Below are 6,552 nucleotides of genomic sequence, written 5' to 3'. Positions count from 1 at the left end.
ATCATGAGATGGAATGGTTGACAGCCTGAAAAAAAATGTGGAGGCAGGTAAAGATGATCAGAGTACAGAACTCAACGAAGGCAAGATCATTTAGCTACTTCAAGTGAACCCTTAAAGAAAACTCAAAATAATGAAACTCAAAATATTGATCAGCTGTACAGGTAATTGAGAATAGGCTCTTATGTCTTGATCTTGAAAACCCTCTAGAGTTGCCATAATTCACCTTTGCCTTGATAGCACATTCCACCATTAATTTGTAAAAAGTTAACAGTTCATATTTTGTGAGCATGCATGTCATGAAGCTGCCAATCTAAAAACTTTCTGGGTATAACATTTCTCCGGAAAGAAGACCACAATGGCTTCAGCCATGCCTTCAGCAGACCTATTAGGGAAATCCATTGCTGATATTAGCTTAAAGCTGGGAGAATCCTTTCGTATCACCAAAGAGATCGCCAAAGAACCTGTATAGTAAAGCCCATTTGCCTAGCTAATAATAATAATTCAGGGAAAGCATTATGGAGAATGACCCTCTTGTGGCGCAGAGTGGTAAGGCAGCTGTCTGTAAGCTTTGCCCATGAGGCTGGGAGTTCAATCCCAGCAGCCGGCTCAAGGTTGACTCAGCCTTCCATCCTTCCGAGGTCGGTAAAATGAGTACCCAGCTTGCTGGGGGGTAAACGGTAATGACTGGGGAAGGCACTGGCAAACCACCCCGTATTGAGTCTGCCATGAAAACGCTGGAGGGCGTCACCCCAAGGGTCAGACATGACTTGGTGCTTGCACAGGGGATACCTTTACCTTTATTATGGAGAATTAATATGTTGGCTAACGATCCATAAACTTTCCTCTGCACAAACACTGCTTGTTGCGAGTGCTTTATTTGCAAATGACATACACAAAAATAATAAATATGTACAGAACTACCCTGCATAATTGTTTTAGTGTACTGGCATAAATCTCTGCATAGTTTATACTTCTACTACTGGCAATATTCTCTAATAGTTCTCTAATCCCTTTCTGTAAAGGGAAGGAAGATAGCATGATGTAGTCCAATCTTGTCAAATCATAGAAGCTAAGCAAAGTTCGTTTGGGGAAAGGAGACCACCAAGAAAGCCTCTGCAGAGGAACAAAGGAAGCTGCTTTATGCTGGCTGAACCAGTCCAGTGGTCCATTAAGGTCAGTACTGGGAGAGGCTTTCCCATGTTTCAAAAAGGGAAAGGTCTTTGACATCACCTACTATTTGATTCTTTTATTTGGAGATGCTGAGGATTGAACTTGGGACCTTCTGCATGCCAAGCTGATGCCTTTTTACTTGAACCACAGCCCCTCCCCCAAAGGTTCTGAAGAGGACGGCAATGACAAGCCACCTCACTTGCCTTGTCCCTTGGCTGGGGATACCATAAGTCAGCTGTGACTTGATAGCAAACACAAAAATCATCTCAAAAAAGCTTCTTAATATAAAAATACCATGAAATATTGCCCATTCTGTTCACATGCTGGTTCATGTAACATCTCACCTAACTCTCCAAATTTAAAATCTCCTTTAAAGAGCCATGGTTGGGTCTCTGCTGAGCCACAGGGTTGCAAATCCCTGTGCTTGTTAAAGGGGAAATGAGCACATTCCAGTGAGAGTGCACAAAGCATTCAAAGTAGCTGTTTGTATTTCTTTCAATCCCTCCAGCATATTATACTGGCACTTTTAGGGGCTCATCATTTCCTTCTAAAAGGACTTAACATCAAAGGTGCTAAATGCTAATGCTAAAACAGTGAACTAATATTTATCTAAAAACAAACAAGCAAACAAATAATCATGAAAAATGGAACACAGATGCTATTCTCTTATCTCCCCCCTCCTCCCTTTTTTACTTGGTACACACCCTTAAGAGAGAAGAACAATGGAGAACAGAAGTGGTAGCTGTGCCTCATATTTGAGAGATTACAAAGACTCTGATTATTAAGCCTGGAAAAGAGATGCAGGGTGACCTCACGGAGGTGTTTATAGAGGGTGCAGAGGAAGCCGATCTGCATCTCCATTTTCTCTGTTGCATAAGACAAGAAGGCACCTTTTGACGGGCATGAAAGAAGGGAGGGCTAGAGTGACTGAAAAGAAACAGTGTGCAGTTAACAATCCTCCTTTGCGTAAAACAATCGCTACGATAGATGGAATGCGCAGCCATGGAAACGAACAAGTATGTCCACAGAAGCGAAGCCATTGCGGGGCTCTAAGCAGTGGCTTCTGCCATGATCGCACCCTATCCTCTGTGAGAAAGACAGTAGTATCATTCTCCCCTTTACCATCCCTAGACTCTTTATCTTCAGTCTGAATATGTTTCACATGGCGGGGAGCTACTTTCATATGTAGAAGCATACAGAGAGAGGGGGAGCCTTCGCTGTGAGGGCTATGCCTCTTCCATTATAGACATTAAACTCACCATTTTCTTTTAGAATTTGTAAGTAATTCAAGTTTATTTCCTTCTGTTTTCTTGGGTAATTTTGAAGGCAGTGTAGAAGTTTTCGGGCTTCTCACTGAGTAGTACGGCCAGCTTGGTGTAATGGTTAGGAGTGTGGACTTTTAATATGGCAAGCCAGATTTGATTCCCCGTTCCCTCACATGCAGCCAACTGGATGACCTTGGGCTTGCCCCAGCACTGATAAAGCTGGTCTGACTGAGCAGTGATATCAGGGCTCTCTCAGCCTCACCTACCTCATAGGGTATCTGTTGTGGGGAGAGGAAAGGCAAGGTGATTGTAAACTGCTCTGAGACTCCTAGTAGAGAAAAGTGGCATATAAGAACTAAGTCTTCTAATGAAGCAGAAGCCGACTTCAAAGTGAGCATTCTTCAGGAATTTTCCAAATTATGGACGTTAGCTTCCCTTAGTGTTGCCAGGTCCAGGTTGGGAAATTCCTGGAGATTTGCAGGTGGACCCCAAATTGTATGGTAACGCACAGCACAAACATCTTACCAGCTTATCCCATCACCCTGCTGCTCCATCTTCATGGATAAACACACATGGTGATCATAAACACACATGGAGTCGGGGTCCTGACTTTGGCACCATCCCCAATTCATACCTGTCTGCACCACTGACAGCTTTGAGCGACCTGTGGTCACGAATGACCTGAGAGTTCCCACTCAGTAACTTCTGCAAAAGATCCTAACAGGCATCTTTGACCATGCAGTACAACTGCTCCTGGTGACAAAATGTCTTGATCTGGAGCAGGCATTCTTGCATTAGGAAAACCACAATTTCCTTAGAGCTGTTCCTGGAAAGCAAGTAAGGAAATGTAAAGCCAAGAGCAGCCCTCTAGTTGTACTTATAATCATTATTTTCATTTTTTTTAAAATGAGCAGACATTTTGCAATAATTCTTTAGTAGAATCTACTTCTGGTGAAGCCTTGTCAGAAGTCATTTACAAGGAAATGTAAGTGGGGAAATCAGAGCAATCTAAATGCACACCTCAATTCTACCCCCCCCCATCCTAACTGCCCCTTGTTTAGAGTAGCAATCCCCAACCTGTGGGCCGCAGACCACATGTGGTCCGTCGACTAATTGGAGGTGGGCCGCTAAGGACGCCTCCCCCCCCAGCCCTTTACTTCATCCCCCCCCAGCCCTTTACAACACACTTTGGGTGTCATTGTCTCCCATCACTCCCAGATGGGACTATCTCGTTGCAGAGAAACAAGCTCAGGGTTCCCATTGATTTGTCATTGTCATGAATTAAAATTTCCATGAAAATAAAATGTTCCTTATGTTCATTGTTGCGGCGTGTCTGTATCTTATTTTGAAGGGATGTTTAAACATTACCATAGCGATCAGAGAGCGTTAGGGCAGCAGTTGAGAGTAGAGGAGTAAACTACTCCCCCCCCCCCCCGCACACCGGGCCTCAGTAAAATTGTCAAGCGTTGTGTGGTCCCCGGTGATAAAAAGGTTGGGGACCACTGGTTTAGAGAACATGAGTCAGACGATGCCTGGAATTAACTTTGAATATAATAGGCACTCCTCCTTAGGGATTAAAACTGAAAGCACGGAGTGTGCACCACTGAAGTTACACTCCTGGAAGGGGAACCTCGATTATATTTGGCTAGATTTTGTTCTATGAACGTACAACATGATGATGGAAAGTGCCTTTGAATCACAGACAATTTATGGTGACCCCATAGTGTTTTCCAGGGAAGGGATAGGCCGAGGTGGTTTGCCACTGCCACCTGCTGCCTTGGTGGTCTCTTGTCTAAATACTAACCATGGCTGACGCGCCTTAGCTTCTGAGATCTAACAAGGGCCTATTTTGCACACAATAGATAATGCATTTTCTATGCACTTTAGAAGTAGATTTTCCTGTTCCGCACGGGAAAATCCAGCTGCCGAAGCACATTGAAGTGCATTATCCTATGTGTGCGGAATGGGCCAAGGTCGGGCTAGCCTGGATTGCCTGGTCAGGGTAATGCTGTGGCCATCTCCAAACTGCCTTTGTATTCTGTTTTAATAACTGGCTGCTAGCGGGGTTTTTCCTGTCATTTCAGACAGGTTTTAGCAACCATCTGCTAGCGGAATTTACCTGTTCATACCAACCCCCTTGAGTCGAAGTAGCAGAGTGTGGTCGAACTGCTTTTGAGGGAAACGGCTTTAATATATTTTCTACCCTGTTATTTCCCTTCTAAATTGCTGTGGCATGCAGTCAGAAATGTCCACAGTGCTTCCTTCAACACCGCTTTTTCTTCTACCCCTTTTTGCCGAACTCTAGACCTTCAGTGGCATAGTGCACCATGGAAGTGCCTTGATTCCCTTGACTCATTGAGCGCTGACACTCAGATTAATTTTTTAAACCCTCTGAGGAAGATTGTGCTGTGAAAAGGGGCAGGGGGAAAAAAAAGCAGTTCTGTTTGAAATGACCATAGTGCTCATCAACAGAAGGAAAACTGCTGTCCGAAATCCCCCATCCCTTTATCACTTTACTTGAAATCGAGCCAACAATCCAATTCATAAGGATAATGTGAAAATCTTCCGCTTCTAAATGCAGTTGTTTTCGGCAATGCAATTATATGCATGCCATCAGTAAAACTATAAGGCATATTTTAGATTATAACACCATGTTTTTTTTTACTATGTGGACCTATTTCTGTAAGGTGCTGTGATCCAATGCATTAAAACTTCATGAATTGGTTAAGCAGCTTCTTAAGTGCAGGACAATGATCTCTAAGCCTTTGGTGACATCTAGCGGTGATAGCAATTCAACATTGATCAGCATCACATTCACATGATCTAAGGCAGGGGTAGTCAAACTGCGGCCCTCCAGATGCCCATGGACTACAATTCCCATGAGCCCCTGCCAACATTTGCTGGGAGGGGCTCATGGGAATTGTAGTCCATGGACATCTGGAGGGCCGCAGTTTGACTACCCCTGATCTAAGGGCTGGAAAGTATATACTTACCTTAAGCAGCAGCAGTTACTAGAGTTCAGAGCAAAACTCTATGCAGTTACGCATAATGGAGCCCAATAGCACCCTTAAAACCAACAAAGATTTATTCAAGGCGTGAGCTATTGAGTGCAAGCTGAGGAGCCGTCTGAGGAAGAGTACCTGCACTCCAAAGCTCATGCCTTGAATAAATCTTTGTTGGTCTTAAAGGTGCTATTGGACTCTGATTTTGTTTAGCGATTTAGTTATCTTTCACGTCTCGACTAGCATTGTTAATGCTTTTTGTGCACTACAGTTACAAACACACACAAAGACAGAGGCTAGATGTCATTTACAAATTACTGTGATGGATTTTCAAGCATGAATGGAGCGGACTATCAGTCATTCCATGCCCTGCGTCTTCTTCCAGTCAGAAATCTGGAAAAGGTATTTATTTCCTTTGAGAATTTTAATACTGCCTCTCCATAGAGCTTGCTCAAGATGGCTTACAAGGAAAGCATAAGAAAAACAAACAAAGCTCTAAGTTGTCAAAAGCTAACAATGCAGCCAGAGAATATGCATGAACATATGAAGCTGCCTTATATTGAATCAGACCTTTGGCCCATCCAAGTTGGTATTGTCTATCCAGATTGGTGGCAGCTGTCCAGTAGCTCAGGCAAAGGTCTTTCTCATTACCTGCTGCCTGTTCCTTTTTCAACTGGAGGTGCCAGGGATTGAACCAGGGACCTACTGCATGCAAAGCAGATGCTCTACCACTGAGCCACAGCCCCTCCCCTGAGCCATAGTTCTTCCCTCCAAAAGAGCACAAAACTTTTCACAGCTTAGAAGTAGTTTCATAGAACTTTGAATTGTGTCCAGAAACAGAATGGAAGCCAGTGGATTTCTTTCAATACAGAAGTGATATTCACACTTCACCTTACTATGTAGTTAGTACTGATAGCCAAAGCCATCTGGGGTTGCTATCATACGCCACATAATTGTAGGTAGCTGACCTTAACCTGTTGTAGTTTTATGACTGAATTGTAGTTGCAACACATCAGCTTAAAAAAAAATTAAGTCAAAAGAGAGATCCCCCCCCCCAAAAAAAACAAATTTCTGACTATGGGCTAGTAAGAATAGAACAATCCTCCCTGGGAGAG

The 6,552-nt window shown here is 43.5% G+C and overlaps 1 non-coding gene across 1 annotated transcript; it reads right to left on the bottom strand.

Annotated features, from left to right (window-relative positions):
* Positions 1–6,111: 6,111 nt before the first annotated feature.
* Positions 6,112–6,183, bottom strand: TRNAA-UGC (transfer RNA alanine (anticodon UGC)). The gene has a single exon. It is a non-coding gene; the product is annotated as a tRNA-Ala (tRNA).
* Between the last annotated feature and the right edge of the window lie 369 nt (positions 6,184–6,552).

This window comes from Paroedura picta, chromosome 10 (assembly GCF_049243985.1).
Source record: "Paroedura picta isolate Pp20150507F chromosome 10, Ppicta_v3.0, whole genome shotgun sequence".
In the NCBI taxonomy this organism is placed as follows: Eukaryota; Metazoa; Chordata; class Lepidosauria; order Squamata; family Gekkonidae; genus Paroedura; species Paroedura picta.
This window is presented reverse-complemented; position numbering and strand designations above follow the sequence as displayed.